The sequence below is a fragment of the Rattus norvegicus genome, chromosome 2, assembly GCF_021556685.1.
Source record: "Rattus norvegicus strain SHRSP/BbbUtx chromosome 2, alternate assembly SHRSP_T2T, whole genome shotgun sequence".
NCBI classification, from domain to species: Eukaryota; Metazoa; Chordata; class Mammalia; order Rodentia; family Muridae; genus Rattus; species Rattus norvegicus.
In genome coordinates this window covers 111,048,229-111,075,978 of record NC_141535.1, presented here as the reverse complement: position 1 = coordinate 111,075,978, position 27,750 = coordinate 111,048,229, and the positions used below count along the sequence as shown (strand labels likewise).

Sequence of the window (27,750 nt, the reverse complement as noted above, 5' to 3'; positions counted from 1 at the left end):
TTTGTTTTCTTACACATAGATATCCAGTTTTCCCAGCACCATTTGCTAAGAAGTGCTGGCTTTTGTTAGTGTATGTTTTTGGCATTCTTGTAGAACGGTTGGGTAGTTATAGCTACTGACATCATTTCTGAGTCTTCCATTCTGCTTGTTTGGCGGAGCCCTATACTGATTGTTCTTATACCAATACCATGCTATTCTTATGGCTGTGGTTCTATAACGTAACTTGAAGTCAGATTATGCTCCTCCTTTTGGTCAGGATTGCTTTGGATATTTGGGATCTTTTGTGTTTCCACGTGGAGTTTAAGATTGCTTGTTTCTGGGCTGGAGAGATGGCTCAGTTGTTAAGAGGACTGACTGCTCTTCCAGAGGTTCTGAGTTCCCAGCGACCACATGGTGGCTCACAACATCTGAAATGGAATCGGATGCCCTCTTCTGGTGCATCTGAAGACAGCCATAGTGTATTCACATATACATAAAATAAATAAAATTTAAAAAAGGTTGCTTGTTTCTATACCTGTGGAAAATGATATTGGGGTTTCGTGAGTATTCCATTGAATATGTGGATTGGCTTGGGCAGAATAGCCATTTTTGCAATATTAACTCTTCCAACACATGAGCTTCTATTACGTTGATTTTAAGTTAAACGCCTTAGTTGAATGTTGTCATTGCTTGTTCCATTCCTCAGTGATGTCACATGACCTCTATGATCATCTATGCATCTACAAAAAAAAAAGAGCTGTGCTTCTTATGATGCAAAATGTTTTCTTGCCTCTTAGATTGCTCACGACACTGCTTTTCCATGTTCTGGGTGCCGGATTGGAGAATGGAGTTGTTGGACATTACTCAAATGAAGTTATCCTTGGCTGTGGGCGTGTGGCAGGATCTCTGTGCTGTGACCTGGGCCAGCTTAGGAAGGCTAATCAGGACAACACAGGCAGCAAGTCTGGAACTCAAAGGTGGAGATGAGTGAAGCCTCTTGGTCTTCAGCAAGAGAAGCAGTCCCGTCAGTGTGGTGCTCCTACATGCTGATGGCTGGAACCAGCCCTGGGAGGGCTCTTGTAGACCGAGTGGGTGTGAAGCCACATGTGTATTTGGAATGATGTGGGGGAGGTCAGGGAGGAGGAAGGATGCTGCAGACTCGGCTTAAGGTCAGAGCTTGGCTTCGTTTCTTTAATCTGTTGGCTCACGATTAATCAGCTAGGGCTATCACAAGAGAGGACCACAGGACAACTGACTGAATCAACAGAAATTTATATTCGCCTAGCTTTGGAGCCCAAAGGGTAAAGACTGAAGTGTCAGCAGGATTAGTTTCTTCTGAGGCTTCCTTTTTTCTCTTGGAGATGGTGGTTTCCTTCTGTCTTCTTTCTTCTAGTCTCCATGTCTCTGTCTCTATCTCTCTCTCTTTGGTATTGGTGATTGAGTCTAGTGCCTCCTCAATGCGAGGCATGTGCCTGACCCGTTTGTTACATTCCCAGCTACATTTTATGTGTCTTAATCTCATCTTTATGACTACACTCATATTGGATTGGTCCACCAGAGAACTCATTTTAACCCAGCCCTCCTTTCAAAGAGTTCATCTCCAAATTAGACTTATTCTGGGACACTGGGCATTAGCACTTTACTTGAGCATGTTTGACAGGAAGACAAATGCCAGTCTATTTGTTTCTAAATGCTAAATGTCTTTCCATTGGCCTTTCTGAATCTCTTGGAAGTGGGCATTTTGTCTCAAATTCTGGCTGAAAAAAATTAGTGAAGGTATTTAATCTTCCAGCTTGCTTCTAGTAAGACATTAACAAGATCACAGTCAGGACAGGATGGGAGAAAACACTCTCCACCCCTTTTCTTTCTTTCTTTTTTTTTTTACATTTTATTTATTTATTTATTTTTTATTAACTTGAGTATTTCTTATATACATTTCGAGTGTTATTCCCTTTCCCGGTATCCGGGCAAACATCCTCCTCCCCCTTCCCCTTCCTTATGGGTGTTCCCCTCCCAACCCTCCCCCCATTGCCACCCTCCCCCCACCAGTCTAGTTCACTGGGGGTTCAGTCTTAGCAGGACCCAGGGCTTCCCCTTCCACTGGTGCTCTTACTAGGATATTCATTGCTACCTATGAGGTCAGAGTCCAGGGTCAGTCCATGTATAGTCTTTAGGTAGTGGCTTAGTCCCTGGAAGCTCTGGTTGCTTGGCATTGTTGTACATATGGGGTCTCGAGCCCCTTCAAGCTCTTCCAGTTCTTTCTCTGATTCCTTCAACGGGGGTCCTATTCTCAGTTCAGTGGTTTGCTGCTGGCATTTGCCTCTGTATTTGCTGTATTCTGGCTGTGTCTCTCAGGAGGGATCTACATCCGGCTCCTGTCGGTCTGCACTTCTTTGCTTCATCCATCTCCACCCCTTTTCTTTTCCAACTGCTGGCAGGGTAAGTGACTGCTGGCAGGGCAGCTTGGCAAAGCCATCTCACAGCAGGGATGGTAAGGCAAAGGCCCAAGAACTTGCACCAGCTCTTCTGCAAGTGGCAGAAGTGTGGTTTTCATGTGGCAGCTTGATCTGCTCATTGGCAGATCTGTGCCCTTGGCTTACTGCTTCAGGCCTTGCCTTCAGACCTTTCTGTGGCTCTCACTGACAAAGGTGTGTATTTGCAGGAGAGTAGACCCCTTCTTCCCACTGGAAACCAACACAGGTGATTCTTTTGTCTCCTGCCCTCCATCCTGGAGAGTCCTAAGGCAGTGGCTGAGTGAACAGACTGCCTACACAACTTATGAATAAGAAATGAATTTTCTAGCTGGGCATGGTAGTACATGCTTGTTTTCCCATCACTTAGGAGGTAGAGGAAGGAGGATCAGAAGTTCAAGGACAGCCTTGGCTACATGAAAGGAATCTTTCCTCATAACAAAACAAAACAAGAAAAGAAAGAAAGAAAAATTTCTAGAGGCTGTTTGTCTGAAGAATATTTTTATAACCTTAAGGAATAATGATTGTTATTACAGTAAGGTTGCCCTTGCATTGGATCCTGAAACATTTTGCTATGCTTTTTTTCTAGAACTATCTTTTGGACTTTGAACCTGTCTCATATTGCTCTGGTAAGGGAATATAGCAATATTTCACATACTACTCAGTGTAATTGCATTATTGGGTAGCCAGTTAATGGAACAATCTAGAAAAAAAATCAGCCTATACACTTTATTAAAAACAAAAATTTTATTTTCTGGTACCACAGAGGCTAGACTGAAGTAAGTGTGTTCAAGTCCTGTGTCCCAACTGTGCCTCATTTTCAGCCATAGGGCTCTACCTGCAACCTCTGAGAGGAATTCAAGGGCTGCACGATAATCTCCATTGTTCTGGGAGTCACTTGGCTACACTGACCAACCTATTCTTATGCCTGATACTCAGGTTTTTCTTTTCTTTTTTTTTGTTAGCCTATAGTCCTCGGGGGAAAGCAGCTTATATATCTTCTGTATACTGTGTAGAATTTTAGGTGAGTGTAAAATAACCTGGCTCCTTGAGGCTTTGTCAAACAGCCTTCATGGCATTTGTTATTCATCTCTTCTCTCAGTCTATATTGACCAACCATGCTGTAGCAGAAGGGAAGTGATTAAACACACCAGCTGTCGTACTTAGAGACCATAACAATGACCAGCATGGCGAAGCATCAGTGAAGGTGCAGTCAGTGGCCCTCACTTGTCTGCGGTAATGAACAGCTGTTTGAGTGGACCTAACAACAAGAGGGAAGCCATGCATGCTGCTGTATTTATTGAAAAGACTGTTCATTCTTCACTGTGGTTTTTTAGCACCTTTCTTATCGACAAGCTGGTTGTAGATATGTAGGTTGGTTTCTGGCCTCTCTGGTCTGTCCTATTGATTTGTCCATCTGCATTTATGCCAGTCCAGTGGTCTAATGGCCACAGCTCTGTAGTAAGTTTTGGAGTCAGATGCCTCCTAGTTCTGTACAGATAGATGGTTGAATGAAAAACTAAGATTTCTAGTGTTTTGATAGGAATTTCATTGGCTCTGTAAATATTTTTGGTATTACAGACATTTTCAACAATATTGATTCTTCCGGCACATCAACATGAGATGTGTTTCAGTTTTCTCCAGATTCCTCTGTTTCTTTCACCCACGTTTTAGTCTTCATTGTAGAGATATTTTATCTAAAACTGTTCTTAGGAATTTAATGTTAGCATCTGTATCTGTTGCAAATGGGCTGGCATCCTTCAGTTCTAGTTTGAACAATTTGCTACTGGTGTGTAGCAATGCTACTAATTTTGATGACTTGCTTTATTAATTCTAATGGGTTTTTGATGGGGAGTTTGGATCTTCCTACATATAAGAGTGTATCATGGGCAAACAGTTTTAATATGACTTCCATGTTTGTTATGCTTTCTTTTCTCACCCCTACCCCCTGTCTCTCTCTTTCTTTCTTTCTTTCTTTCTTTCTTTCTTTCTTTCTTTCTTTCTTTCTTTCTTTCTTTCTTTCTTTCTCTTGACTCATTGCTATGGCTAGTCCTTCCAGTACAGGGTTGAGTTTAAATAATGGGAATGGGTAACAGTCATGTTCTAGATTTTCAGGAGGAAGCTGTCAGCTCTGGCCTATCCGCTCAAATGTTGATTCTACACTATCACACACAGCTTTATCGTGTTGATGAGTGCACCCTCTAGACCTAATTTGTTCAGCATTTTAGTCATAAGGGAAAATGAATTCAATCAAATGCTTTTCCTGCATTTATTGAGGATTGGTCTTACTGTTAAAAAAACCTTATTACAGTCTCACTCTTCTTCCTCACTCTTCCTTCCGCTCTCTCACTCGTCCTCTCTCTCTCTCTCTCTCTCTCTCTCTCTCTCTCTCTCTCTCTTCCTCTCCTTGTCTCCTGGCTTGACACGATAACCTGTGTGTGTGTGTGTGTGTGTGTGTGTGTGTTTCTTTCATCCCGTAGGCTTTCGCCCGATTCTCGGTACCGTGTCGGTGGTGGCGCCGACAAATGGAGGTCCCACCGAGATCGGAGAAGAAAGGGGTACCACCTACGGGACATCCCTAGAGCCTGGCCGGCATAGGAGAAGGGACAGATTGGGGTAAGATGGGCCAGAAAAGGCATGGATGATTTGGGCTAGCCTGAGTAAAACTTGTCATAAAAAAGGGACAAGGTAATGGTAAAGTGTTTTTGCATATGCGTTCTGTTAGAGTTATATTTTAGTCTTTGGACCCTAACTAGAGATAGTTTACACCCTAGACATGAGAGAGAATGGGTTTGGGAAAAACAGTCCTCCTGGACTCTCTGCAGATGCTTTGGAGAAAGAGAAAAACCTTTTCAGAGCTCTCCTAGGAACAGAGGGAAAGCCGGAGACGTCCTGCCTCTCTGCTGGCTCCTATTGGAGAAATGCTTATTTCTGGTTCTGGGTTCCATAGGTAGGATATGTGGGTCCCTTCGGTGGGACACCATCTAGTTTTTTCCCTTTATGTCTATTGTCTGTCCTTGGTGCACCAAGCTGTCCATGTCTGTCAGTTTATGTCTGTGGTTTTTGTTTCTCGTTGTTTAAATGTTTTATGTTTCATGTTCAAAAGAAAAAATGGTAAAAACTTTATCTGTCAATCGTTCACATCTTGATTTGGTTTTAACTCGTTTCAAAAAGGAACAAATGAATAAAAAGCAGTTTCAATCGGCCTTTAGAGCCCTGCACCTATAGCTAGGAGCATAGGTCAGCTGGAGAAGCTGCCCGGGGATGAGCGTCTACATGAGCTGATCTTAAAGTCGCCAACAGCTCCTCAGCTTCTATGTTAAGGGAGCGGATGGTTGTTTCTTTTAGAAAAATCCCTGACTTATTATTTGACTTAGCAGGTGACAAGGTGCTTCTCTTAATATTACAGCTAGAAAAAGTAAAAATGGTGCTTGGTCTAAATATTAAAGATATGTGTAGCCACTTCAATTTTGTTTCTGATTGGTTTTAAATGTATAAATATGCTCTACATGCCTTGGTTATGGACTATTGGCTTTTACGTTATTGGATATGGTTAAAAAGGTGTAATATTGGTAACAAAGTTGACATAAAGCTGGTAATTTAGATGGAGTCATTCTAGACAACATGTGGCATGAGCCAACCTAGGGAAACAGGTCTAAATTGAGATAATATTTTTATCGAACTCTTATTCTAGAAACCTGGCTTCTAAAAGAATTTAGGGCAATGTCTCTTTGTTGAGGTATTGGAGACCGCACCATTGTGTGTTCATATGTAGGAATTGGCAGTCAAACTTTGTAGCATGAAGGATAGACTCGGTGTTTTGGAAACTGGATTTTGGAGACTAGATTGTTAGAGATTGAGTTTTGCTTTCCAAAGTTGTGGTTTGCCCTGAAGTTATCTGTATTTTAATGCTAATTCCACTGCCCCAAGGACAGCTGCCTAGTCACGTACTCAGAACTCAGGTGACCTTGTGCTTGTGCTCTGGTGTTACAAGGAGAATTTAAGGATTGTGATTAAGGATTGCCAGTGTTTCATTGACTAACTCAAACTTATTTATAATTGAGAAAAAAATCAAACAGGTAGAGATTGTTACAAGATTTACGAAGGATTGATGAGGTTTTAGAACTTGTGGGAGCATTACAGCCTGTTTGCTTACTTCAACCGCCATTTCAAGACAGATTTAGAGGATTGTTTTTATGCAGTTTGTTTATGTCCTGGCGATTGTAAGTTTTCATTTTGTGAGCTTGCTTATAATTTTAGAGAGCCCATGAAGTGATATCATTAAAAATTTTTACAAAAGAATGGCTAATAACCTTATTATGTAATTTTGTTGCTTCTTCAATGTAAGAAGTTAGAACTTTGAATCTTTCAGTGTATATGGAAATTTTTACTACAAATATTTGCTCTCAAAATGAGCTTTAATATTTGGGGAGTAGCTGTTACACTACTCCAGAAAAGAATATTTGAAACTAATTTTAAGCTTCTAAGGATATGTTAATTGGCTAAGTACCTCACCTTACCAGAGGACTTAAGTCTTTGTTATCCTCATTGGAGATAAAGCTTCAGTTTTGTTAATACAGAATTGTAGGCTAGAGTCATGGAAGTATTTTAAAAAGAAACCTGGTGAAACATATTTTATTCCAAACAACAATCAAATTGGTTATTACAAAATACTGATATTTGGCCTATTACATGCAAAATTGATAATTTTACTCTTTGCATGCTTTTGTATTTCCTGTACATTTGTGCATGCAACCCATAGAAAATGTGCTTACTGTATTTATAGGTGGTTCATCTAACACAGACTATTAAATTATGTGCTGTAGCCACTGTTTTTAAAATGTTAAAAAATCAAGCTTTCAATTCATACACTGATAGCCAATGTGTAGCTTGTGCTTTACAATTGATTAAATAGTTTTCTTTCTTTTTTTTTTTTTAGATACTACTAGCCCTCAAATTTTACAATTACTTAATGCTTTATTAGAGGCAGGCTTTCTACTTGAAATCAGTGAGTGATGATTTCAGTGTGAATTGTCCGACAACTCACTGTCCTTTCAGTGCTCTGGCTCAGACAACTAAACAAAACCATAGACCCAGCTCCTTGAAAATGGTAATGGAGTTGATAACACACCCTCATAAAAAGAGGAAGATTTCATTTGCTTACTTTCAACTCCCAGCCTCACCCTGCCAGCTCAGGGATTTCTAGTATGACTGAATATGGACAATATTTACAGGATTTGGCATTTCTAATTAATGCTTATGTTTAAGTAAATAAAGTTGGTGAGGGACTGGAGAGATGGCTTAGTGGTTAAGAGCACTAAGTACTGTTCCTTTATAGGCCATTTAAGAATTCAAACTGGATTGCCTGGACCCCTTAGCAAGGGAGGACAATGATACCAGGCAGATTATAGGCCTTACATAGGAACAGTTAGTCAAAAAATCTCATTCTTTATATATCCAAAACAATAATGCTGGAGACAATAATTTGGTATAAAAGTCAATTTATAAATACAAGTGCTCAGTGTCCTCAATTTAATCCTCAAGGACTTATCTTAATAAATAATATTTTAACAATATTTCAATAAATAAAAAAGGGGAGTTATCCCTGTATGCTAAAATATGCTCCTTTTATTTCAATTTTAAAATTTGTATGCCAAGGAACACTCTGAGTTTATGGCACCCTACAACTAGGCATACTTCTGCCTAGGTGAAATAGAAAGATCCATATATTGGCATGATCCTGTCCAGGTATTTTATATGGGGAAGAGGGAATGTTTGTATTTTTTCTACAGGATGCTACAGGAGTGTGCCAGCTGCCTGAGTAGCTGGTGAGACTTGCTGATCCTGGGAGCATGAAGATTCAACTCTCCTGGTTCAGGTCCCTGAAGTCATTCCTGTACGCTGAGAGGAAGATGGAAGATCCCCCCTCATCTTTTGTCATTACAGAATTTCTGGCGTTGCTGCAGTCATTGTGTCCCGTCCCATCGCGGCCTTCGCTCTGACCCTCTGTGCACTGCTGCTTGCTGGAGAAGACTGGACTCCAGCTGTTACTCCTGTCCCCCTCATTTCCCTGGTGACTCTTGCTGCCTTAACTGGTGTTGTCATTTTACAGTCTATAGCTTCACAGGAATGCCATCTGCGTGAAGCTGCTGTGGACTGGGGAACTCTGCCCTGGTTGTGCAGATCTCAGAAATGGTTCCATTGCCTGCTGGTTGTTCCAGAGAAGAATGACCGATCCTGAACTGTCCTGGGAAAGACCTTGGCACTTTCGCTGCTATTGTAGCAGCCATTACTACTGCAGTCATTGTGTCTGCAGTGTCTAGAGTTATCTTCCCCCAATCTATTGTTAGGCAAGCACAGTGGGTGAACTTTCTGGAGTAGTTGCTAACAATTGGGAATTCTAAATTTTATTATAGGAGTGGCTTGACTACGGCCCTTGGTGGTAGCAGCTGAGGGGAACCAGATGAGGTGCCCACTACTTATCGGGAGAGGCTCAACTTCCACAATCTCTTAAATTAATGCCATCTGGCCCCTGCTCTTTCGCTCCTGGGCTCAAGTAAGAGGAATGAGAAGATGACCTGATGTAGCTATTCTCAGTGACGGGCAACTTCCTCTGACCCTTGACCAAACTAGACATGGAGCCTTGAGGGCGACAAGGTGGTCCTATGACAGATAAGGCTGGGGTTCGAGAGGTCGATCCTAAGACAGAGGTGGCTACACCCCGTTGAAATGTACGGGCCGGTCAAATGCTCCTCTGCCCAGTTTCTCCCCCAATAAACACACACCTATAGCCCAAAACGGTGTGTTACAGCATAAGTTCATTCCTAGTCATTGGGGTGCAGTCCTAACTGCAAGAGTGGCTTGCCATGGCCGAGCTGGGCACTCTGTGAGGCATGTCTGATCTCTCTCAGACCACTACTTCCACCTAATGGTCTTTTATAAAAGAATAACGGGGGAGATTAACCATTGTAGTGAACCACTTTGTAACTGCATGGCCACAGTAAAAGTCATGGGATTGTTGGACAGAGGCCTCTCCCATGTATTTACGGCACAGGAAGAAAAGACCAAGTAGTGAACACCCGGTGTCTCCACTGCATGACCTCTGCTGAGCCCGGCTGATGCAGGTGGAACTGACACACCTGGACCACACCTGGGTGGTGGTCAATTTACTTCTGCCTTTTGCTTCCTCAGCCTTTATCCTTGAGATTTAGGCTGGTCTTCTCGGATTTCTCCCTAATTAATTCAGGTCACGTAGTTGGTCTTTTGTCACCGAAGTCACAAGCCCGGTAGTCACGAGCCAGGGTTTCCCACTGTGCTTCCCAGTTATTTTCTACCTGGAGACTTGGGTATATAAATGGTGAATAAAGCTACAGAAGACTCTCAAAAAAAACCTTATTACATTTATTTATTTAATGTGTGAAAGATATATATATATATATATATATATATGTATATATATATATGGAGAGAGAGAGAGAGAGAGAGAGAGAGAGAGAGAGAGAGAGAGAGAGAGAGAAACAAGGCTCAGAAAGACACAGAGACAGAGACAGAGACATAGCATTGTGAATGGAGGTCAGAGGACGTTTGAAGCCAGGAGTTAGTATTGACTTCTTTTTACCATAAGGACTTCAGACTAGGCATCGGGTAACATCCTGCTAATGCTCCCAATTATCAACTTTTAAAGTTAGTGATTATTAATTGTGAAAGCATCACACATGTGTATAATAATTCTTGTTTATTTGCACTCCAGTACTCTATTGCCAGGCTTCCTCTAGCTGGTCTTTACTTATCCCTAAACAGCTCCCTCTGTCTCTGTCTCTGTCTCTGTCTCTGTCTCTGTCTCTGTCTCTTTCTCTGATTCTGTTTCTCTCTCCCTATTCCGTCTCTCTTATATGTTTCAAATGTTGCACATTTGAAAAAGACATGATGTTTCTTCCTCTCCCATTACCCTTTCTTATTCCTCATCTCCCTCCTTTTTGACCCCTTCTTCCTCCCACAGATTTCCCCATTCTACTTTCAAGTTACATATGTATTTAAATATATATTGCACATACAAGGGAAAACATGCAGAGTTTGTCTTTCTGAGTCTGGCTTATTTTGTACATTACAATTGTAAAATATAATTCTATTTTTCTGAAAAATGAAACAATTTTGTTTTTCTTACAGCTGAATGAACTGCATTTTATCTATATATCTAGATGTCACATTTTAAAATGTACTCCTTTGCTTATTGGCATTTAGGATAACTTCTGTGCTAGCATCTTTGTGTTATGCTAATCTAGGTTCCTTCAGATCTATTCTTAGGAACAGTAACACATGATAACTCCACTTTTCATTTCTTGAGGAAGTGCTGTACTGGTTTCCATGGTGACTACACTGGTTTACCTTCCACCAGTAGTGTGTCTTTATCCTGTTGACTGAGTGGATCACATTCATTGACTCTTGAACCATCCTTGCATCTCTAGAATGAATCCCCACTGATAATGATGATTTTAACCTGTTTGTGTGTTTAATTTTCTATTTTGTTAATTTTTTTGGTTGAAAAATCTGTGTCATCAAGGATAGCAACCTGTAGTCATTGTCATTTGATTTTAATGTCAGAATAATACTAACTTTATATATTGTATTTGGAATAGTTTCTTTCTTCAATTTTTTTGGTAATAATTTAGGAAGAATTGGTACTAGTCATTCTTTAAATAGAATTCGGCAATGAAGGCTTCCTCTTTATCCCCCTTCTTTTTTAAATAAAAAGCTTTTTATTATTTATTTGATCTCATTTGTCTGGTTGATCTGCCTGGATTCTCTATTTCCTCTGATTGGATACTATATCTGTACAGGAACTGGTCATTTTTTTCATTCACATATTAAATAATTTAGCTTTTCTTTATAGCTGAATAAAATTTCATTGTGTATAGGTAGTAACTTTTTAGCTATTATAAGTAGAATGGAAACAAACAGATAAACAAGTATTTCTGTGGATAAAGAATCCTGTAACTTTAATTAGTTTCAGATCTCATTTTTATGATGGTCCTTCAATGCTTTAACTTCCCTTGTAGCCCACCACCCTCCAGAGGTAGTGGAAAAGAAAGGATAAGGGGGGAGTGGACCTGTTTAAAAAGGTTCTTTGGAGCAACTCCCATCTGTGTTGTCTGGAAATCTGCAATTCAGTTCTTTGGTCAGCAGACAGCGGCAGCCTGATCCACTTGCAAACAATTTATGGATATACCAGCAGACCATCAATAGAGTCATAGTAGCAACAGCAGTGACACAGCTTAGCAGAGACAGCTAGGCCTCAGTCTTGGCTCGAGTCAACAGGAGGGACCAACAGGAACACCAGAAGTTCTCAGCTGTGCCTCTCTCAGAGAAGCAAAGATCAGTGAAGACCTGAGACCTACAAGTGTTGCACAGCTAGCTGTACCAGGAGGCCAAGCTCAGTCTCCATCACTTCATGGAGTTCTATTTATACCCTTCAAACATCATGTGTCCTCCACATTGCCTCGCTCAGCATGGGTCTTGTCTCAGCATGGGTATCCAATAAGCTGGAGTCTGTGGAGTCCCGACAAATGCAGCTCAACTACCAATGTAAGACAGACCAATAGATGTGAAGAATGCTTCATCACGTGTCCTTTCACATGTTTGCTTTAGCAGAACATCCTCTCTCCTGTGTCTGCTTCAGTGAAATGTTCCTTTATGAATCTTCCTTTGTCTTTCACCTGTGTCTACTTCAGGAAAACCCCTATTTGCTCCAGGAAATCACCATCCAACACAATTGACTCTCCAAAGAACCCTTAAGTTTCCACTTCATAGTCCTTTGAGTATATGCCTGAAATGGCATGGCTGGGCCATATGGTAGTTCTATGTCTAGTTTTTCAAAGACCCTCCACACTGGTTTCCATAGTGTGTGCAGAAGGAGAAGCCAGGAAACTTGAAAGGAGCTATGGTTGATGTGTGTATGTGATGATCTTACAGGAGAGGAGATAGTAGAACACAGGTACTATGAAGGAGGTTGGAAATAATGCAGGGTGAGTTTGGTAGAGGATGGGATGTGGGTAGTAGTACCCAATGTTAAGGATGCTGAAAAGCCACATGGGAATTACATTATAATCTCTTCTTTCTCTCTCTCATGTATGCACACACATGCACATGCACACACAGGTTTGTAGTTAACCTATATGGAGGAGAGTGATAGTACTTCTCTTACAAGTTATTAAACAAAAATTCTTGTGCCAGGTGTAGGTTTTTTCTTTTTAGATTATTGCTCATGGGGATACAAAAGACTCCCAAACAACACAGGCCGTTGACATTGCTTTTTGTCACCCAAAAGAATCTGATGGTAAGACCTGTTGCTGAAGTTATCATGCACTGGTGACAGGACATGGAGAAATCAAGCAGGTACTGACTTAGAAGCTTCCTCCCCTGGCTAGCTTTATAGTGCTGGAAGGTACTATGCAGGCTGCTGGGAGAGAAAAGTCACCAGCAGTCTTACCCAGCTGTGAACTTCATGGGCTACAACAATGACCAGCAGCAGAGCAAAATATGCTCATTGGTGCCATACTGATGTGATTGTTACGGGATGGGCTAACCAAACATTTTCTGATTGGATAGAAGACACACTCTGTAGGCAGGAACTCACTTGGTCCTGCAAACTTAGTTAAGCACCCATGGCTGGAGAGGGCCTAGGAGAGAATCTATTACTACTGTTTTGCTAGAGGGCCATAGAATCAAACTCTCCTTTGAGTATTAACCTTTAGATCTACCAATTAGCACAGCTCTCAGCCCTCACCAGCAGCCTTTTGTCTGTAGTAGTCAATGCAGAGACAGTTCAGAGTGCAGAGAATAAGGGCTATGGAGTACTGAGTCCCCAAAGGGACATTTGTTTCATTCCTACCCCAAAGGGCTCAGGGAAAATGATGTAAGAAGGCCTAGAGATGTCTTGAAGAGGAATAACTCCAGTCGGCGTCTTCTGGACATGTCAGGGCCATTGTCCTCATGAAGTCACAGTTGCTGTGGTTGCCTGCCAGATTTACAGAAGATTCAACATTCCAGCACAAACCAGAGAGTAGTGCGAGGTGCTACCCCTGGCTGAAGAGCTAATGCCAGTTGATGACTGCAGAGGGAGGGAGGGAAGGAGAGAGGGAAGGAGAGAGGGAGGCAGGGAGGGAAGGAGAGAGGGAGGGAGGGAGGGAGGGAGGGAGGGAGGGAGGGAGGGACAGTTTTCTTCAAGCGTGTGGCCTCCCATAGGTTGCTCATGTTCCATGCATGATCACATCCCCATGTGGATGTGGGCAGTTCTAATTGGATTCAGTGCCAAGAAGCTGCAAGGGAGATGAGGGCATGTCTGGGAGCAGTCAGAGTGGAGAGTAGGGATGGATACGATTAAAATACATTATAAATGTGTATAAAATTTTCAAAAAAATATTAAAATTGGAATATTTAGGTATAACCATTGATACTAAAATACAGGTTTTCATGATCAAACATGTTCCTTGACTTTGAAATTAGAGACCAGATGAATATTTAACTGCTTGTAAAAAGTGTTAAAAATGGGAGTCAATTTCGATTTCTAATGATGTTTTCACTTTGGCCATCCTTTCCCAATGTGTTCCTTTGATGTTGGTAGATGTGGTCTCTGTGTGGAGAACAATGCTGCAGTCGGCCCCAGGTCCTGTTGTTGAATGCACAATGTTGCTAATTATGTACTCCCCACTGATCTTCAGAAGGCAGCTTTGAAACTGGCGCTATGGGTCCCAGTGAACTCTTCACTGTCTTTCTTGCGTTTGGAAGTCTTGAAGATTACATAATGTGGTAAGGCAAGAGTGTATGTGGGCAGCTCATTTCCTCTACAAATACCAGGTTACAATAAGTTCTCTCAGTGCTATAGCTTAGTAAAAAAACCACTCACTGCCATGGAAGTCAGCTTGCCCAGGGTAATCATGCAACAGAGGCTACAGGAGAGAAGAGAGGAGGTTGACTCCATCAGAGGATAAAGAAAAGTTAATGTGAACAGTCAAGGAAAGAAAGGGAGGGGTTCATCTCCCCATCCCAAATCCAGACTGCTGGGTTCTCCCCGCAAAAACTTACAAGTACTTAAAGGATGCCGATAAAGCTGGCAGGAAATATAACATTCACAGTGTCTCACGATGGTGAGATTATTGTTCACAGCCTATCTATCCCCCTTTTCTTGACAGGTGCCTGATGGGAGTGGTAGAGTAAGTGGGAATCCTGTCACTTCTAATTAGAAAATGTAATCAAATTATTTCCTTATTGCTCCCAATATTAGTCTTGACCACAATCATAGTAAGTTAATTTGCTTAGGAAATTAGATCTTTAGGGCACCTCAGGACTTTCCCAACCTAATTCGTGGAGATTTGGGGAGGCTTTAAGGGGTTTTCTAAGGATGAACAGCTTTTTCATTTTATAGAATTTAAAATTAGATTTTTATAATATAAATCACTTCCTTTTAAAATTAAGGTTTTACCCACTGGGGACATGACAGGAATTTCATAGATCCTCACAGGTAATGATGTAAGGGAGGCACGAATACTTTTGCTGTGCCTGGTCCAGGAGTCTTTGCTTAGTGTGGTCTTCCTGTATTAGCCCCGCCCCCCCCACTGGGGATCTAAGAGAACTCCCAGTTAAGCCTGGTGACCAAGTTCTGTATCCCAGCCACTCAGGAGGCTGGGGGTGGATGGTGGGTGTTGAGTGTGTGGACTGCAAGTTCAAGGCCATTCTGGACCTCAAACTGAATTCAAGCCAGCTTGGACAACTTATTGAGATGCCTCAAAATGAAAGAGGGCTAGTTATATAATTCTGTGGATTCTGCACTCAGTCAGAGTGAGAACATGTTTATCTGGTATGCAAGAGGCTTAAGGTTCAATCTTCAGGGTGTGGGAAGGGAGGGAGGAGAGGGAAAAAGATGGAGGCCTAATGTAACTGCAAAATCACATTTTATTGTCTTACTGAAAATTGTTTGTTATAGTAATTAGTCGATCCTGATCCACAAATAGTAATGAATGAAAATTTGAATCTCGCTCATAATCCACTCCCATCTATTAAGTCTTATGGTGTTATGAAAAGAAAAGGAAAACAGCATTTAAAGATAAAGTAACAATTTTTCACTTAGCACTGTAATACAAGCTTTTGTATATGTTATTTTCTACAATCCTTATAGAATCCACTAGGCAGGTGTTATTAGGGATTGAATATTATGGCCCTGTAGTTCTATTTTCAGAGTAACTGTTATTATGTTCAAAGGAAATATCCTATACTTGGAAGTCATATGGTTGAGATGGTACCTGGTCTTTAATGGCTACCATAAGTCTATGTTATTGTATAAATAATAATATAGTTTTGAATGATGAGTATAATTTACTAGAAAATGGAAAAATAAAACTCCATAAGTGACATTTTAAAAATTTAATCCCTGTAAATAAATATTGGTTTAATTTGGAAGGTTTCAATGACTTGGAATAGAGGGCATATTTTCCTAAATATTTCTCCTTGTGGCTGTCCTGTAACATGTTCATTGTGTCACTTAGGCAATAACTGGGGCCGACTTTCTGTGCTTACACAATTAATATAATAGCTATTAGAATATACTACGAAATAGTGGATGTGTTCTCTTGACACAATAATCAGTACTTCAATGCTGAAGCTCTATTATGTCGGATAGGAGTTCTTTTATGAAGCAACAGCCACTGAATGTCAGCCCAGGGATGGGAAGGATATAGATCTCTTCGTGAGGTAGAAATAAAGTATTTAAATTGTATTTTCAATGTCTGTAAGTCACTAATGATTAAATGATCAGGTTACTGATATCTAGGTAAACAGATTTTGATAAAGCTTTCTTAAATTTTCTACTTTGCAATTCTCGCTATTTAAAAAGTCACAATAAATAGCATTTTAAATCCTAAAAGCAGTTCATTTCCTTTAGTTTTGCAGTATATGTGAATGCTATGGATTTTTAGCACACAGCTACATACCTATACATGTATTTTGTGGATAAAATGCAGTCTTGTTTCACATTCATCCTCTCCCTATCTCTCCTCTCTCTCCCTTAAGACAGGGTCTCATTATTCTTCTTGTTTTGGGACAGGGTCTCTCTCTATGTAGTCTAGACTGTACAGGAAATCGATATGTAGATCAGACTGGCCTCAAACTCAGAGATCCTCCTGCCTTTGCCTCCCAATTAGATTAGCTTAGCTGGGACTAAAAGTGTGGGCCTCACTATTTAGTCTAGGCTGTCTTCCAGTTCTGATAATTCTCCTGCTCCAGGCTCCCAAGTAAAGTGAGACACTATGCCTGCCTTTGGTTTGGGTTTTGATTGTATGTGATGCTCCTATAAATTAATCATTTAGGCATTTTAGCTAAAGCTTTCCTCGTGTTAATTTTTAATCATTGGTATTTTGTAGTAAAATTTTATTTGCATGCACTTTCAGCATGGAACTGAGGAGGGAGAAAAGATCCATGGTACAGTTCAATGCCCACTTATACAGCTAAGTAACAAGTGTGTAAGTTCTGGTGATTCATCTGAGGTCACAGAGTTAGAAGTAGAAGCAAGATGAGGACTTGAGTCTCCTAAGCCAATGCTTTCTCCTATACTGAAGGCTTTTCATCTTTTAAATTAGATTGTAAATTCCTGGAAGATCAAGCATTAATTCCCCCCCCCCCATTTTCCTCCAGGAAAATCCTATTCTTACTGTAAAGAAAACTAGAATTAGGCTCCAGCACTGAGGGTAGAATAAATGGGATATATCAAAGCATAACCACACCAAAACCCTGCATAATAGTCTTAATGTACAGTTTTCACACCTACTGGTCACAGTAAGGTTGTTTGTTTCATTAGTACCTCATTAGATTAGTGTATACTGTTAACTAGCATGCCCATCTCAAAAAAAAATGAAATAGGCTTCTTGGTAAGGGAGCTTCCATATTAATGTGTTTAGATTGGTTAGCTTATTCAATGACAAAGTACATATAATTTATAAATAGAATTTAAATTATGTTCTTGTTCTAAAGACTGTGAATAATTTCCCACTTGCGCCTAGGGGAACACTAACTGATAGAAACTCAAGATTTCCCTGTGTGGGTTTCAGCGGCCTCCAGACTCCTCAGGATGCCGCAACACTTTTGTTCTTCAAGTCTGAAAAATGAATCACTAGAAAGTATTAAAAGAGGAAACAGATATATTACCTGCAATCACTTTATAAGGGCAACTGGATACTACTAATGGATCTTAGCCTATGAGTTTGGTGGTAGGGTCAAGACAGGCTGAGACACTAACGTCTGTCATCAAAGGACAACAAGCTCTGTTTATGGGCTTCTGTCAGCTCATGGACGCAACCACAAGGCCATTTGCTAATTAGATGGGTGTTCTCTGTGCATTTGGTTAAATGTTTGTTAAAAACAAATAAGAAGATAGGAATCGGAAGTCCCACACCGGCGGATCCCGGACCGCAGCAGCTCTCTGCTCCCAAACCCTGTGGGAGAGAGACCCCACCACCTGATCAGGTGGGCACTCCTGAGGCTGCAGAGCGGAGGAGACCACCAACACTGCCCACCCCTGCCCACATCCCTGGCCCAAGAGGCAACTGTATAAGGCCTCTGGGTTCCCGTAGGGGAGGGCCCGGGAGCGGCAGGACCCCTGCGCCTGAGACACTGCCAGAACCTGAAGGAAACAGACCGGATAAACAGTTCTCTGCACCCAAATCCCGAGGGAGGGAGAGCTGAACCTTCAGAGAGGCGGACACGCCTGGGAAACCAGAAGAGACTGCACTCTGTGCACATCCAGGCGCCAGAGGAAAACACCAAACGCCATCTGGAACCCTGGTGCACGGAGGCTCCCGGAAAGAGCGGCGCAGATCTTCCCGGTTGCTGCCACAGCGGAGAGGACTTAGGCAGTACCCCATGAGCAAACTTGAGCCTTGGAACTGCAGGTAGGACCAACTTTTCCCCTGCAAGAAACCTGCCTGGTGAACTCAGGACACACAGAGGCAAAATTCCTCTAAGGCCGGGCACTTCCTGTGTTTACCGGAAGTCCCACACCGGCGGATCCCGGACCGCAGCAGCTCTCTGCTCCCAAACCCCGTGGGAGAGAGACCTCACCGCCTGATCAGGAGGGCACTCCTGAGGCTGCAGAGCGGAGGAGACCACCAACACTGCCCACCCCTGCCCACATCCCTGGCCCAAGAGACAACTGTATAAGGCCTCTGGGTTCCCGTAGGGGAGGGCCCGGGAGCGGCAGGACCCCTGCGTCTGAGACACTGCCGGAACCTGAAGGAAACAGACCGGATAAACAGTTCTCTGCACCCAAATCCCGAGGGAGGGAGAGCTGAACCTTCAGAGAGGCGGACACGCCTGGGAAACCAGAAGAGACTGCACTCTGCACATCCAGGCGCCAGAGGAAAACACCAAACGCCATCTGGAACCCTGGTGCACGGAGGCTCCCTTAAAGAGCGGCGCAGATCTTCCCGGTTGCTGCCACAGCGGAGAGGACTTAGGCAGTACCCCACGAGCAAACTTGAGCCTTGGATCTGCAGGTAGGACCAACTTTTCCCTTGCAAGAAACCTGCCTGGTGAACTCAGGACACACAGAAGCAAAATTCCTCTAAGGCCGGGCACTTCCTGTGTTTATCGGAAGTCCCACACCGGCAGATCCCGGACCGCAGCAGCTCTCTGCTCCCAAACCCCGTGGGAGAGAGACCCCACCGCCTGATCAGGTGGGCACTCCTGAGGCTGCAGAGCGGAGGAGACCACCAACACTGCCCACCCCTGCCCACATCCCTGGCCCAAGAGGCAACTGTATAAGGCCTCTGGGTTCCCGTAGGGGAGGGCCCGGGAGCGGCAGGACCCCTGCGCCTGAGACACTGCCGGAACCTGAAGGAAACAGACCGGATAAACAGTTCTCTGCACCCAAATCCCGAGGGAGGGAGAGCTGAACCTTCAGAGAGGCGGACACGCCTGGGAAACCAGAAGAGACTGCACTCTGTGCACATCCAGGCGCCAGAGGAAAACACCAAACGCCATCTGGAACCCTGGTGCACGGAGTCTCCCGGAAAGAGCGGCGCAGATCTTCCCGGTTGCTGCCACAGCGGAGAGGACTTAGGCAGTACCCCATGAGCAAACTTGAGCCTTGGAACTGCAGGTAGGACCAACTTTTCCCCTGCAAGAAACCTGCCTGGTGAACTCAGGACACACAGAGGCAAAATTCCTCTAAGGCCGGGCACTTCCTGTGTTTACCGGAAGTCCCACACCGGCGGATCCCGGACCGCAGCAGCTCTCTGCTCCCAAACCCCGTGGGAGAGAGACCCCACCGCCTGATCAGGTGGGCACTCCTGAGGCTGCAGAGCGGAGGAGACCACCAACACTGCCCACCCCTGCCCACATCCCTGGCCCAAGAGACAACTGTATAAGGCCTCTGGGTTCCCGTAGGGGAGGGCCCGGGAGCGGCAGGACCCCTGCGTCTGAGACACTGCCGGAACCTGAAGGAAACAGACCGGATAAACAGTTCTCTGCACCCAAATCCCGAGGGAGGGAGAGCTGAACCTTCAGAGAGGCGGACACGCCTGGGAAACCAGAAGAGACTGCACTCTGCACATCCAGGCGCCAGAGGAAAACACCAAACGCCATCTGGAACCCTGGTGCACGGAGGCTCCCTTAAAGAGCGGCGCAGATCTTCCCGGTTGCTGCCACAGCGGAGAGGACTTAGGCAGTACCCCACGAGCAAACTTGAGCCTTGGATCTGCAGGTAGGACCAACTTTTCCCTTGCAAGAAACCTGCCTGGTGAACTCAGGACACACAGAAGCAAAATTCCTCTAAGGCCGGGCACTTCCTGTGTTTATCGGAAGTCCCACACCGGCAGATCCCGGACCGCAGCAGCTCTCTGCTCCCAAACCCCGTGGGAGAGAGACCCCACCGCCTGATCAGGTGGGCACTCCTGAGGCTGCAGAGCGGAGGAGACCACCAACACTGCCCACCCCTGCCCACATCCCTGGCCCAAGAGGCAACTGTATAAGGCCTCTGGGTTCCCGTAGGGGAGGGCCCGGGAGCGGCAGGACCCCTGCGCCTGAGACACTGCCGGAACCTGAAGGAAACAGACCGGATAAACAGTTCTCTGCACCCAAATCCCGAGGGAGGGAGAGCTGAACCTTCAGAGAGGCGGACACGCCTGGGAAACCAGAAGAGACTGCACTCTGTGCACATCCAGGCGCCAGAGGAAAACACCAAACGTCATCTGAAACCCTGGTGCACGGAGGCTCCCGGAAGGAGCGGCACAGATTTTCCCGGTTGCTGCCACAGCAGAGAAGACTTAGGCAGTACCCCACGAGCAAACTTGAGCCTTGGAACCACAGGTAGGACCAATTTTTCCCCTGCAAGAAACCTGCCTGGTGAACTCAAGACACAGGCCCACAGGAACAGCTGAAGACCTGTAGAGAGGAAAAACTACACGCCCGAAAGCAGAACACTCTGTCCCCATAACTGGCTGAAAGAAAACAGGAAAACAGGTCTACAGCACTCCTGACACACAGGTTATAGGACAGTCTAGCCACAGTCAGAAATAGCAGAACAAAGTAACACTAGAGATAATCTGATGGCGAGAGGCAAGCACAGGAACCCAAGCAACAGAAACCAAGACTACATGGCATCATCGGAGCCCAATTCTCCCACCAAAGCAAACACGGAATATCCAAACACACCAGAAAAGCAAGACCTAGTTTCAAAATCATATTTGATCATGATGCTGGAGGACTTCAAGAAAGACATAAAAAACTCCCTTAGAGAACAAGTAGAAGCCTACAGAGAGGAATCGCAAAAATCCCTGAAAGAATTCCAGGAAAACACAATCAAACAGTTGAAGGAATTAAAAATGGAAATAGAAGCAATCAAGAAAGAACACATGGAAACAACCCTGGACATAGAAAATCAAAAGAAAAGACAAGGAGCTGTAGATACAAGCTTCACCAACAGAATTCAAGAGATGGAAGAGAGAATCTCGGGAGCAGAAGATTCCATAGAAATCATTGACTCAACTGTCAAAGATAATGTAAAGCGGAAAAAGCTACTGGTCCAAAACATACAGGAAATCCAGGACTCAATGAGAAGATCAAACCTAAGGATAATAGGTATAGAAGAGAGTGAAGACTCCCAGCTCAAAGGACCAGTAAATATCTTCAACAAAATCATAGAAGAAAACTTCCCTAACCTAAAAAAAGAGATACCCATAGGCATACAAGAAGCCTACAGAACTCCAAATAGATTGGACCAGAAAAGAAACACCTCCCGTCACATAATTGTCAAAACACCAAACGCACAAAATAAAGAAAGAATATTAAAAGCAGTAAGGGAAAAAGGTCAAATAACATATAAAGGGAGACCTATCAGAATCACACCAGACTTTTCGCCAGAAACTATGAAGGCCAGAAGATCCTGGACAGATGTCATACAGACCCTAAGAGAAGACAAATGCCAGCCCAGGTTACTGTATCCTGCAAAACTCTCAATTAACATAGATGGAGAAACCAAGATATTCCATGACAAAAGCAAATTTACACAATATCTTTCTACAAATCCAGCACTACAAAGGATAATAAAGGGTAAAGCCCAACATAAGGAGGCAAGCTATACCCTAGAAGCAAGAAACTAATCATCTTGGCAACAAAACAAAGAGAATGAAAGCACACAATCATAACCTCACTTCCAAATATGAATATAACGGGAAGCAATAATCACTATTCCTTAATATCTCTCAATATCAATGGCCTCAACTCCCCAATAAAAAGACATAGATTAACAAACTGGATACGCAACGAGGACCCTGCATTCTGCTGCCTACAGGAAACACACCTCAGAGACAAAGACAGACATTACCTCAGAGTGAAAGGCTGGAAAACAATTTTCCAAGCAAATGGTCAGAAGAAGAAAGCTGGAGTAGCCATTCTAATATCAAATAAAATCAATTTTCAACTAAAAGTCATCAAAAAAGATAAGGAAGGACACTTCATATTCATCAAAGGAAAAATCCACCAAGATGAAGACTCAATCCTAAATATCTATGCCCCAAATACAAGGGCACCTACATATGTAAAAGAAACCTTACTAAAGCTCAAAACACACATTGCACCTCACACAATAATAGTGGGAGATTTCAACACCCCACTCTCATCAATGGACAGATCATGGAAACAGAAATTAAACAGAGATGTAGACAGACTAAGAGAAGTCATGAGCCAAATGGACTTAACGGATATTTATAGAACATTCTATCCTAAAGCAAAAGGATATACCTTCTTCTCAGCTCCTCATGGTACTTTCTCCAAAATTGACCATATAATTGGTCAAAAAACGGGCCTCAACAGGTACAGAAAGATAGAAATAATCCCATGCGTGCTATCGGACCACCACGGCCTAAAACTGGTCTTCAATAACAATAAGGGAAGAATGCCCACATATACGTGGAAATTGAACAATGCTCTACTCAATGATAACCTGGTCAAGGAAGAAATAAAGAAAGAAATTAAAAACTTTTTAGAATTTAATGAAAATGAAGGTACAACATACCCAAACTTATGGGACACAATGAAAGCTGTGCTAAGAGGAAAACTCATAGCGCTGAGTGCCTGCAGAAAGAAACAGGAAAGAGCATATGTCAGCAGCTTGACAGCACACCTAAAAGCTCTAGAACAAAAAGAAGCAAATACACCCAGGAGGAGTAGAAGGCAGGAAATAATCAAACTCAGAGCTGAAATCAACCAAGTAGAAACAAAAAGGACCATAGAAAGAATCAACAGAACCAAAAGTTGGTTCTTTGAGAAAATCAACAAGATATATAAACCCTTAGCCAGACTAACGAGAGGACACAGAGAGTGCGTCCAAATTAACAAAATCAGAAATGAAAAGGGAGACATAACTACAGATTCAGAGGAAATTCAAAAAATCATCAGATCTTACTATAAAAACCTATATTCAACAAAACTTGAAAATCTTCAGGAAATGGACAATTTCCTAGACAGATACCAGGTATCGAAGTTAAATCAGGAACAGATAAACCAGTTAAACAACCCCATAACTCCTAAGGAAATAGAAGCAGTCATTAAAGGTCTCCCAACCAAAAAGAGCCCAGGCCCAGACGGGTTTAGTGCAGAATTCTATCAAACTTTCATAGAAGACCTTATACCAATATTATCCAAACTATTCCACAAAATTGAAACAGATGGAGCCCTACCGAATTCCTTCTATGAAGCCACCATTACTCTTATACCTAAACCACACAAAGACCCAACAAAGAAAGAGAACTTCAGACCAATTTCCCTTATGAATATCGACGCAAAAATACTCAATAAAATTCTGGCAAACCGAATTCAAGAGCACATCAAAACAATCATCCACCATGATCAAGTAGGCTTCATCCCAGGCATGCAGGGATGGTTTAATATAAGCAAAACCATCAACGTGATCCATCATATAAACAAACTGAAAGAACAGAACCACATGATCATTTCATTAGATGCTGAGAAAGCATTTGACAAAGTTCAACACCCCTTCATGATAAAAGTCCTGGAAAGAATAGGTATTCAAGGCCCATACCTAAACATAGTAAAAGCCATATACAGCAAACCAGTTGCTAACATTAAACTAAATGGAGAGAAACTTGAAGCAATCCCACTAAAATCAGGGACTAGACAAGGCTGCCCACTCTCTCCCTACTTATTCAATATAGTTCTTGAAGTTCTAGCCAGAGCAATCAGACAACAAAAGGAGATCAAGGGGATACAGATCGGAAAAGAAGAGGTCAAAATATCACTATTTGCAGACGACATGATAGTATATTTAAGTGATCCCAAAAGTTCCACCAGAGAACTACTAAAGCTGATAAACAACTTCAGCAAAGTGGCTGGGTATAAAATTAACTCAAATAAATCAGTTGCCTTCCTCTATACAAAAGAGAAACAAGCCGAGAAAGAAATTAGGGAAACGACACCCTTCATAATAGACCCAAATAATATAAAGTACCTCGGTGTGACTTTAACCAAGCAAGTAAAAGATCTGTACAATAAGAACTTCAAGACACTGAGGAAAGAAATTGAAGAAGACCTCAGAAGATGGAAAGATCTCCCATGCTCATGGATTGGCAGGATTAATATAGTAAACATGGCCATTTTACCAAAAGCAATCTACAGATTCAATGCAATCCCCATCAAAATACCAATCCAATTCTTCAAAGAGTTAGACAGAACAATTTGCAAATTCATCTGGAATAACAAAAAACCCAGGATAGCTAAAGCTATCCTCAACAATAAGAGGACTTCAGGGGGAATCACTATCCCTGAACTCAAGCAGTATTACAGAGCAATAGTGATAAAAACTGCATGGTATTGGTACAGAGACAGACAGATAGACCAATGGAATAGAATTGAAGACCCAGAAATGAACCCACACACCTATGGTCACTTGATTTTTGACAAAGGAGCCAAAACCATCCAATGGAAAAAAGATAGCATTTTCAGCAAATGGTGCTGGTTCAACTGGAGGGCAACATGTAGAAGAATGCAGATCGATCCATGCTTATCACCCTGTACAAAGCTTAAGTCCAAGTGGATCAAGGACCTCCACATCAAACCAGACACACTCAAACTAATAGAAGAAAAACTAGAGAAGCATCTGGAACACATGGGCACTGGAAAAAATTTCCTGAACAAAACACCAATGGCTTATGCTCTAAGATCAAGAATCTACAAATGGGATCTCATAAAACTGCAAAGCTTCTGTAAGGCAAAGGACACTGTGGTTAGGACAAAACGGCAACCAACAGATTGGGAAAAGATCTTTACCAATCCTACAACAGATAGAGGCCTTATATCCAAAATATACAAAGAACTCAAGAAGTTAGACCGCAGGGAAACAAATAACCCTATTAAAAAATGGGGTTCAGAGCTAAACAAAGAATTCACAGCTGAGGAATGCCGAATGGCTGAGAAACACCTAAAGAAATGTTCAACATCTTTAGTCATAAGGGAAATGCAAATCAAAACAACCCTGAGATTTCACCTCACACCAGTGAGAATGGCTAAGATCAAAAACTCAGGTGACAGCAGATGCTGGCGAGGATGTGGAGAAAGAGGAACACTCCTCCATTGTTGGTGGGATTGCAGACTGGTAAAACCATTCTGGAAATCAGTCTGGAGGTTCCTCAGAAAATTGGACATTGAACTGCCTGAGGATCCAGCCATACCTCTCTTGGGCATATACCCAAAAGATGCCTCAACATATAAAAGAGACACGTGCCCCACTATGTTCATCGCAGCCTTATTTATAATAGCCAGAAACTGGAAAGAACCCAGATGCCCTTCAACAGAGGAATGGATACAGAAAATGTGGTACATCTACACAATGGAATATTACTCAGCTATCAAAAACAACGAGTTCATGAAATTCGTAGGCAAATGGTTGGAACTGGAAAATATCATCCTGAGTGAGCTAACCCACTCACAGAAAGACATACATGGTATGCACTCATTGATAAGTGGCTATTAGCCCAAATGCTTGAATTACCCTAGATCTCTAGAACAAAGGAAACTCAAGACGGATGATCAAAATGTGAATGCTTCACTCCTTCTTTAAATGAGGAAAAAGAATACCCTTGGCAGGGAAGGGAGAGGCAAAGATTAAAACAGAGACTGAAGGAACACCCATTCAGAGCCTGCCCCACAGGTGGCCCATACATATACAGCCACCCAATTGGACAAGATGGATGAAGCAAAGAAGTGCAGACCGACAGGAGCCGGATGTAGATCGCTCCTGAGAGACACAGCCAGAATACAGCAAATACAGAGGCGAATGCCAGCAGCAAACCACTGAACTGAGAATAGGTCCCCCGTTGAAGGAATCAGAGAAAGAACTGGAAGAGCTTGAAGGTGCTCGAGGCCCCAAAAGTACAACAATGTCAAGCAACCAGAGCTTCCAGGGACTAAGCCACTACCTAAAGACTATACATGGACTGACCCTGGACTCTGTCCCCATAGGTAGCAATGAATATCCTAGTAAGAGCACCAGTGGAAGGGGAAGCCTTGGGTCCTGCTAAGACTGAACCCCCAGTGAACTAGACTATGCGGGGAGGGTGGCAATGGGGGGAGGTTTGGGAGGGGAACACCCATAAGGAAGGGGAGGGGGGAGGGTGATGTTTGTCCGGAAACCGGGAAAGGGAATAACACTTGAAATGTATATAAGAAATACTCAAGTTAATAAAAAAAAAACAAATAAGAAAAGGGAAGAAAGAACAAGAATAAGAAACTAGACATGCTCCCATTTTATAGATGAGGAAAACAGTTTATCGTACATCCTCTTATTCTCTCCCATGGTGTGCAGTTCATATAGATACTTCAAGAGAGAGCTGGGACTAAAATAACTTACATCTCCTTTGGGGCCTTTAGACTTTGGGGACTTAAAAACAGGGTCTACAGATTTGTCCATTCAACCAAGATAAACTTCTAAATATGGGAAGATTTCTTGCCAATGGCTCCTGAAGACAAGAGTGAAATTCTAGGCAGAAGACAAAAGTTCAAGATGGCTTCATCCAAGGGAACAATTTGTCTTTGAGGTGAGTGGTTCCTTGTAGAGCTGCACAGCTGTTGTATGACTGTGTTGGAACCCATTCAAAGATGGTCATGGCTGTACCTGCTGACGTCACTCCAAGTTTGTCTTTGGTGTCCACTTCCCTCTAATTCTTTTTCTCCCTCAAGTTTCAACCTTGTCTGGCCACCAGACATACCCTATCTCTTCTCATTTCTCTTATTTGCCTGCAATTAATGTCTTCTAGGCTATGCCATCGGATTTCAGGAATCTGATTTTATGAGACTGCTGGCTTCCTGTTATGACTACTGATCATGTCACCTAACATCAAGAATAATTGAGTCTATGATAAACTCAATGGCTTTGCCAAATGGTGTGTATGTGTGTGTGTGTGTGTGTGTGTGTGTGTGTGTGTGTGTGTGTGAGTATATGTGCTGTATTACAAGAGCACACTGCAGCATCAAGTGATACTAAGAAATAAAAGTGTTACTGCCTTCATAGTCTCACAAAAGAGCTCTGGTAACCTTGTTAGACTAACTGAGGTTGGCTTCTGATCTCTGAGGAATGAAGAAAAGATGGGATGGAAACTTGCATACTAACTAATGTTTTCCATCTCTCTTGAACTGGCTTCAAATCATCTGCCCAAGGTTCCCTGGAGGTTATTGCCCCTCACAGGTTGCTGACTCCTACCTTAGGCTGCACTACATATAAGAACACTTAGGTTTTCTTGCAAAA

At 42.7% G+C, this 27,750-nt stretch overlaps 1 protein-coding gene across 6 annotated transcripts in view; it reads right to left on the bottom strand.

Annotated features, from left to right (window-relative positions):
* The window catches only part of Spata16 (spermatogenesis associated 16), a 378,162-nt gene that overhangs the window by 118,210 nt on the left and 232,202 nt on the right, over nucleotides 1–27,750 (bottom strand).